Here is a 9,804-nt window from a genome sequence, read left to right as displayed (position 1 = left end):
AATGGTTGTTCATTTTTATCAAGCATTAAAATGGCCTGTAACTTCTCTAAACCCTGAAAGAAAGATCTGAATCACTTTTGCTTTCAAGCAATATTTTATTTAAATAGAAACAGTCTAATGAATAATGTGTAACAATTGAGAAGTTCATTTTGCTTGCCCAAAGGATTGCTTTGGTACCATTTATCCAAACCTGAAAACACAAGGTTAAAAAAGTTTTTTTTTTCCATCAAAAGTTTCTAATTTTATTTTGAGAAAAGATAACACCAAGAAAACAATTTTAACTACAGAAACAATGGTTAGCATAAAAAATTAATAATCAAAAAGATACACCATGTTATAAGTACTTAACAAACTTATAAACTATTTCTTCCATAATATTCTCCATATTTTAAGTTCATACATGTTGATATGATCAGATTTACAATTTTTCAAAAAAGATGGGGGAAAAGGTGTGATCATGATCAGCTAGATGTGCTCACTGCATGTTTTCTGTAACTATGAAACGTCCAAAATGTGACATTTGGTTCTCCAAAGGTAAAGATCAAAATCAAGAGAAAATATGTACTTAATACTTAGGAAATTACTAAGTTTACTTGTAACTAACTTCAGTAATATTTTAATTCAGGGTCTTCTGGAGAAGGAAAATAACAAAACAAAAAGCAACTTGATAACGCATTGCTAGTCACAGTAATAAGGCCAAAGGAACACCATAGGAAACACCCCTGCAGCTTAATCAATGATCAGCCCTGGCACATAAGTCAAAGATGCACTCAATTGCTCCAAATTAGGAATAACTGACGTCAAGAACTGGCTTGATTTCTTGCTGGTTTCACACCCTGTTGCCTGCAGTGACAAAGTAATAAACAAATTCTGTTCCTCCCGAGACACAAACTTTATTTTGTGTGCTTTTTTTCTACTTGCATGCCTCCCTAATTACGCCACTGGCAAACAAATACATCCAGAGAGACTTTAACAGCAAGGTTAATCTCTATGTTGTTATTAGCTAGAGATGACAATAGTGTAGTAATTAATCTTGTATCATTCAGTTCTTATTCTCTGTGCTACTCAAAGTACATGATGTTATGTATACTACTGCACCTAATGAGAAAAATAGTTATTTCATATACTGTGGAACCAAGTATTTTACACTTTTAAGTCTTATTTTTTTGACCTATAAATTCCTTTGCAATAGCTCTGCCCATATCTTTGGATATATCAATTATAAAAACAAAGTAATGATTTCTTTTTGGAATGTGACCTTTTGGGACAGCCTTTTAGTGACACCAAATGATGGTAGTTGAGGGGAAAGGGTTATGTGAGAGTCACTGAGTTTGTAGTAACAGGGAAACGATTATAGCTTTTCCCCAAATATTTGTCTAAAATTCAATATTTAAATGTATGTCTTCCCTTCCCTTCTACTGCCTGAAGAAGAAATGCATTTAAGCCACTAATTTGATATATTTTTAAAAAATCATCATGTAGCCAAAGAAATTGTATGCTAGAGGAGACAGAATAATACTGTACTTATTTTAATAGTTACTTCTTTAGAAGTTTCTCTCAAGTTGCTGAACAATATTAACCTCAGCAGGGGAATACACTGTGTTCCTTGTTCTTCAGTGTAGCAAGGAGGGGTTGCTTTAGGAGGCAAATTGTTGATATGAATTAAATGGAAATAGAGTGTTCCCCATAAACCATCCAGAGTGATTCCTCTTCCTACTTCTGACCTATGGAATTTAAATCACGAGCCCAGGAATCTTAGAATGGGATTATTTATCTTTGGAAGACTGATCCCATTCCCTAATTTTTGAAAGAGGTATCTTAAGAAAAAGCATTTTGAAAAAAGACAGGAGCTAGTACAGAAGCTTGCTTGAGAGTCTGAAATGGTCTTTCTGAGAAAATGTTAAGTATTGAAAGTTAGAGTTCTAGACAGAACTTCTGGAATACCTATCAGTTGGAAAACACTATGCCATTCTCCATATTTTTACATGACTATTGATGATATTGCGATATTAAATGATTCTGAGTTGTCAAACTGATTGTACTATCAGTATCTGTGACCTGTGTTTATACCCTCATCAAACTGAGCTACTTAAGATCAGGGTTATCTCATTCATATTTATATATTTCTAAATTATTATCATTGCGTATGAAACATAGCCAAATAATAATTATTTGCTGAGTGAATAAGTGTTTGAATCAACAGGGGAAAGTTTGGTAAATGTTAAGTAGAACTTTCATGTTCAGCGTAGCTGATGTATCCCGATTCTTGGAAGGCTCAAAAGCCTTATATAACGTATGTGGAAACTCAGTCAGAGTGTTGACTAACCAGAATGCTTCATTACCTTGCCAGATAACAAGAGTTAGACAGATTTTGCAAACTGGTGACCCACATGCTACATTTGGCCACAGGCATGTTTTGTTTGGCCTAAAGAGGCTTTTTAAAAATTTCAAAGTAGTTGCCAACATGTAAAAATTGGTAGTTTTCACATTTTGAAGATCCAGATTTCCTAGTTCTCTTGGAAAACTCAGAATAACTGGCAGTGCTGGGCAATGTTTCTCCATAACAATAGTTGCCTGGAGCCCCAAGACTACCTCACAGTTGAGATGGGTCATGAGACCCCAAGTTCTCCATAGCCTCGTTCTGGCAGGCACTCCTTATTTATCCAGGTTACCTGCCTGTTTTGCGTAAGCATCTAAGTTTTCAAATGCCTCAGATAGAAGCTATATCTCTTTCTCAAAAAGGGAAAGTGGTAGTGGAGAAGGGAAGACATGAGAGAAGTCCAATTTTGATTTGTGCTGTATTCATTTAAAAAATCCAATCTAACCCTTACTCAAACTGTTTTGTTTGGGAATTCACTTCAACACATACATTCATTCCATCTCTCTTTGATACTAACCTAGTGAAGTTCTCCTGTACATTTAGCTTGAGCTATGCAGAAATCTCCTATCTGGCGTTTCTATTTCTTGTTTCTTTGCTCTACAAATTATTCTACAAGATAGGTCTTGCCACAGGCCCTCAGAGATTTCCCATTACTGAGAAAATTAATTGATAGCCTATGGCTTGCATTCAAGTTCTTTCATGATCTGCTTTAACCTATGTTTGTAACCACATCACTCATAATATCTTCCCATGTATAGTAATGGAACTATCCACAGTTTACACATCATTTTGCTAACATTCTTTTATTTATCCATAGGTTTTTCTCTTGACCGCTCAACTTAGCATGCCTAATACTATCATAGTTCCTGGAAATTTTTTACCACCTCTCAGCCTAAAATATTACTTTAAAAAGTCCTATAATTATTTATAGATCTCTAATTGAATCACTATTTTCTGTTTTGCATTATAGTCATTTGTATACAGATCATATGTAATAACAATAATGAGAATTGTTATTTTTAACTATTCTTATTTTTAAAAGAGATAGAAAACACTCAACCAGCATTAGTTACAAGCCAAGCACCATTTAAGTCTTTTGCATATATTAACTCATTCAGTAATCATAACTTTCCCATGGGATTGGTACTACTATCATCCTCATTTTATACAGAAAAAAACTGGAGACGCAAAGCAGAAAACTTTCTTGTTAAAGAACAAGGGGTAGAGATGACCTGATTTCAGATTTTATACACTTTACCACAAAATCATAATTCTCATTAACAAAGCCCAAAATGTGCCAGATACCACTGCTAGGAACTTTATTAAGACGATCTAATGTGATCTTCCATATAAAGGAACCATCCACAGAGGCCATTGTTTGCCCAAATGCTCATAAATTTAGATGATAGAGTTTGGATTTGAACTCAAGTCTGGAATCACGAGTCTAAATTACTACAAGTTTCTTGAGAGAAGTTTATTGTGTCTGTGTATCCAAATATCTAGCATATTTTAAAATGAACAAATAAATAAACAAATGAGCAAACAAATGTATAAACATCTAAAAGTACCCTCACTCTTGGCTGGCTGAGTGGGCTAAGATGGCGAATTCATCTAAGTATTTTCACTTAAAAACTTTGCACCTCACATCTCACTATTCCATTTCTAGTTTTTAGCAATATGTAAAGATTACAATGGGGAACATTTATGTCCATTGGCTTTCAATCTGACTTGGATTTAATGCTCTTTTATTTCACTCAAATGCTGGGAGGTTGAGAGGGTATGCTGGCTTTATAGTGTCATCTTAATCCTTCACATCTACTAAGGGAACAAAACCATTTCACATAATTTTTGAGAAGACATTACAGTTAATGGGTAAATATGGGTAAGTATATAACAAGTCAAATTTTGCTGGCACGAGTTCAGCATAAAAAAATCAGAAATCAGGAACAGCATTCTTGTTGATTATCCACATTGCCTTAAGACAGGACTAATAAAAGAAATATCAAAAATAGTATCATCAAGAAGCACAGTTGTCCAAGATGTACAAAATATAAGTTCTTCTAACAGTCAGTTACTCCCTGGCTGCCTAGAATGATAAAAGTAGAAATGTATTTCTTATGATTTTAGACTTCAGAATAACTTTGTTCACTATAAATATAAGAGATATTTGAGCCATTCTTAACAATTGGCATAGTATAAGTTAACAAACTATGATGGAGAGGGATTGATTTGGTTTAGAACAGTACTTAGGCATGCTGGTATTAGGGATGTAACACTGAAATAAGGAGAGCAGGTATTGTGAAGATGATGCATAGTTTAGTAAGCATTGCCATAAAGCTGACAAAATGCGTGAAAATCATCAGAAAGAAAGTCAAGGAATGCCCTGCCCCTGTCTGCATGTTTCACCTGCAGTCCAGAGCTCTTCTGAAAACTCAATCCCCACCTGCCTGTGATATTCTCAGGCTCTCACCACCTATGCGTTCCGCCTTACCTCAGCCTGAAAGTTCAGCTGATGACCCAGAGATCAGTCCACCCTTCCACATCACAGCCAGCACTGAAACTCTGGGGTAGCCTGACTCCAGTCCAGCCCTTCAGGACTCATACACACTGTCCAGTAGGCCAACTAGGGGCCTGAAAACTGGGAAACCACTTACCCCATTGCAACTCTACTGGCACCTGACCCCTTTCCCCAGTGCCTGAAGTCAGACTGACCCTGAAGTCAGACTGACCCAACCAGCCAATACCACCACAACTAACACCCACTCAACGTGCCCAAAGATAGAGCCTGCTCCTTTACAAGAAGCAGCAGTGCTATCACATTGGAGAATAGGTGGACCATAAAGCAATCTGTATCATGTAACATGATGAAGTTATGCCCTGAATCTATTCCCACAGAATCACCAAACAGGTGTTTCCTGTGGTTCTCAGCCACACTGTGGTTTGGAGATAGACTACAGTGTGTGTCTGAACTGGGAGTCACAAGCCCTGGAACAGGGGTTTGATAGAGAAACACAGCAGGCTCCTGCCTATCTAGGACAGGGAGCTACTGCAGCCACCTGACCTTCCTGCAGAGACCTTAGCACACTTCACCAGAAGCTTCTCCTAGCCATCCTCATCAGGACTGGCTCCTGTACTTGACATCAGGGCATTCATGGGCAAGACAGGAGCTTCAGATTTGCCCAGTGGTGTCTTCCCAACCCCACAGAACAGGAAGCTCAGGGCACTAGGCACTCCACTGTCCAGCCTTTCACCTGAAGCAACAGAAAATGACTCACAGTAAACAAAGCTGAGGTACATACCCATCTGCTAGTGTCACAGCTAGCTCTTACTCACAAGCTTCATCTACTGGCCTGTAGGTTGAAGTGCACAGCCCAATATAAAACCTGCCAACAGAAAGTACATAGGGCTATAGAAGTAAAATCAAAAGACTCTACCCAATACACTCCTCTTCAGGTGATAAGCAACCAGCATAAGAATTCTGGCACCATAAAATATCTGATTGTTATGACACCATCAAAGGACCATTCTAGATCTTCAGCAGTGGTCCCTAACAAAAAATGGAAACTCATAAAGACAGATCAAGAGTTCAAAGCACGGATTGCAAAGAAGCTCAATGAGATTCAAGACAAGGTTGAAAATCAACACAAAGATATTTCTAAAGCAATCCAGAAAATAAAGGAAGAGATAAACATCTTTAAAATAAATGAATTAGAGCTACTGGATATAGACAACTCACTTAAGGAATTTCAAAGTACATTGAACTTTTTATTAATAGGCTGGACTGTGGAGAAGAAAGAATTTCAGATCTTTAATTACTGGTCTTTTAAATTGACCCAGTCAGACTAAATTCAGGAAAAATAACAAATGAACTAAATCACCAAGAAATACGCGATTATGTAAAGCCAGCAAACCTACAAATTATTGGAATTCCTGAGAAAGAAGGAGAAATTGTACACAACAATAGTTCAGGAAAAATGTTTCTAATCTTGCTAGAGAGGTAGACAAAGGGAACCTCGTCAGACTAACCATTGCCTTCTCAGCAGAAACCTTACAAGCCAGAAGAGACTGAGGACTTATTTTCAGCATTCTCAAAGAAAAGAAATTCCAGCCAATAATTTCATATCCCGCCAAACTAAGTTTCATAAGTAAAAAAGAAATAAAATCCTTTTCAGACAAGCAATTGCTAAAAGAATTCATTATCACTAGACTAGCCTTACAAGAGATCTTTAAGAGAGTTTTAAACATGGAAATGGAAGAACAATATGTGTTACCATAAAATCGCACTTAAATACATAGCCCTCAGATCCTGTAAAGCAACTATACAACAGAAACTGCAGAATGACCAGCTAACAACATCATAGGACCAACATTTCACATATCAATATTAACTTGGAATGTAAACAGTTTTAGTGCCCCACTTAAAAGGCACAGATGGTCAAGCACAGATTAAAAAAAAAAAAAAGATCCATCCATATGCTGTCTTTAAGAGACCCATCTCACAAATACCACCATCCATAGCTCAAAGTAAGGAGTTGGAGAAAGACCTATCACACAAACAGAAAAATAAAAAGGGCAGGGCTTGCTATTATATTAGATAAAACAGACTTTAAACCCACAATGGAAAAAAGGACAAAGAAAGGCACTACACAATGGTAAAGGATTCAATACCACAAGAAGACTTAATTATCCTAAATATATACACACTCAATATTGAAGCACTGAGATTTATAAAAGTAGTACTTCTAGATCCATGAAAAGGCTTAGACAGTCACACAATAATAGCAGTAAACTTCAACACCTCACTGACAGAATTAGATCACTGAAACAGACAACAAAGAAATTCTGCACTTAAACTTGACACTTGACCAATTGGACCTAATAGACATCTACAGAACACTCCATTCATCAACCACAGAATGTGCATTCTTCTCATCTGTACACAGGACGTACTATATGATGGATCATATGCTCTAATCATAAGGCAAGTCTCTATAAAATTCAAAAAAATCAAAATCATATCAACCATAATTTTGGACCACAGTAGAATAAAAATCAAAATCAATACCAAGATCTCTCAAAACATATAAATACACACAAATTAGACAACTTCCTCCTGAAAGACTTTGGGGTGAAGAACAAAATTAAGGCAGAAATAGCTTTTTTTTTGAAATAAAGGAAAACAGAAACACAACATTTCAAAATCTCTGGGATGCAGCAAAAGCTGTGTTAGAGGAACACTGATAGTCCTAAACATCTACGTCAAGAAGTTAGAAAGATCTCAAAATAATCTAACATCACCCCATCACCCCTAGTGGAACTAGAAAAATGAGAACTAACCCCAAAGCTAATAGAAGAAATAACTAAATTAAAATCAGAACTGAATAAAGCTGAGACCCATGACTCCATACAAAGGATCAATGAACCAAAACCTTGTTCTTTGAAAGGATAAACAACAACTATAGACTACCAGGTAGACTAACAACAAAAAAGGGAAGAATCATGTAAATGCAATCAAAAATGATAAATGAGACATTACACCTGATCCCATAGAAATACAAAATATCCTCAGAGATTATTAAGAATAACTTTATGCACACAAACTAGAAGATATAGAAGAAATGGATAAATGCCTAGAAACGCACAACTTCCTAAGACTGAATCAGGAAGAAATTGAAACCCTGAACAGACCAAAATTGAGTTTGATTAAACAAACAAACAAACAAACAAAAACTACCAACCAAAAAGAGCCCTAAAACAGATGGATTCACAGCCGAATTCTACCAGACATACAAAGAAGAGTTGGCAGCAATCCACTGAAAATATTTCAAACGCTCGATGAGGAGATAATCCTCTTTAACTCATTATATAAAGCCAGCATCAATGTAGCAAAGACACAACAAGAAAAGAAAACTACAGACCAATATGCCTGATAACATAAATACAAAAATCCTCAACAAAATACCTGCAAACTGAATGCATTACCACATAAAAAACTCACCACGATCAAGCAGGCTTTATTCCTGAGATGCAAAGTTGGTTCAGCACATGGAAATCAATATATGTGATTCACCACAAAAACAGAATTAAAACAAAACCATATAATAATTTCAATAGACACAGAAAAAGCTTTCAATAAAATTCAACATCCCTTTATGACAAAAAAAAAGTCAACAAGCTAGGCATTGAGGAAACACCTAAAAACAATAAGTGCCCTCTATGACAAACTCACAGCCAACATCATACTGAATAGGCAAAAGCTGAAAACATTCCCCTTGATAACTGGAACAAGAGAAGTGTGCCACTCTCATTCATCCTGTTCAACATAGTACTGGAAGTCTTAGAGCAAACAATCAGGCAAAAGAAGGAGACAAAAAGCATCCAAAAAGTAAAAGAAGCCAAATTATCTCTCTTTACTGATGATATAATTCTATACCTAGAAGAACCTAAAGACTCTGCTAAAAGGCTCCTGGAACAGATAAACAATGTCAGTAAAGTTTCAGGATACAAAATCAATATGCAAATATCAGTAGCATTTCTATTCACCAATAATGTTTAAGCTGAGAGCCAAATCAAGTACACCATCTCATTTTCAATAGCCCCCACAAAAGAAAACACCTAGGAACATGTCTAACCAACAAGGAGAAAGAGATCTGCAATGACAACTACAAAATACTGCTAAGAAAGCATAGATGACACAAACAAATGGAACAATATTTTATGCTCCTGGATTGGAAGAATCAATATTATTAAAATGGCCATACTGCCCAAAGCAATCTATAGATTCAATGCTATTTCTATCAAATCCCCAATGCCATTTTTCCCAGAATTAGAAACTACTATTTTGAAATTCATATGGAACCAAAAAAGAGCCTGAATAACCAAAGCAACCCTATGCAAAAAGAACAAAGCTGTAAGTATCACACTACGCAACTTCAAACTATACTACAAGGCTACAGTAACTAGAACAGCATAGTATTAGTACAAAAACAGACCCATAGACCAATAGAATAGGATAGAGAACCCAGAAATAAAGCCACACACCTACAACCATCTGATCTTTGACAAATTCAACAAAAACAGGCATGGGGAAAAGACTCCCTATTCAATAAATGGTACTGGGATAACTGGCTATCCACATGCAGAAGAATGAAATGGGACCTCTAACTTTTACCATATACAAAAAATTAACTCAAGATGGATTAAAAATTTAAATGTAACACCTAAAACTATAAAAGTACTAGAGGAGAATCTAGAAAATACCTTCTGGACATCAGCCTTACCAAGAATTTATGACTAAGTCCTCAAAAGCAATCATAACAAACACCTGAAATAAAAGTGAAACCTAATTAAACTTAAGAGCTCGTTTGTGCACAACTAAATAAACTATCAACAATTTAATAAGACAACCTACAGAATGGGGGAAA

Source organism: Pan troglodytes, chromosome 9, assembly GCF_028858775.2.
Source record: "Pan troglodytes isolate AG18354 chromosome 9, NHGRI_mPanTro3-v2.0_pri, whole genome shotgun sequence".
Taxonomy (NCBI): Eukaryota; Metazoa; Chordata; class Mammalia; order Primates; family Hominidae; genus Pan; species Pan troglodytes.
The sequence above is the reverse complement of the archived record's forward strand: the minus strand, read 5'-3'. Positions refer to the sequence as shown.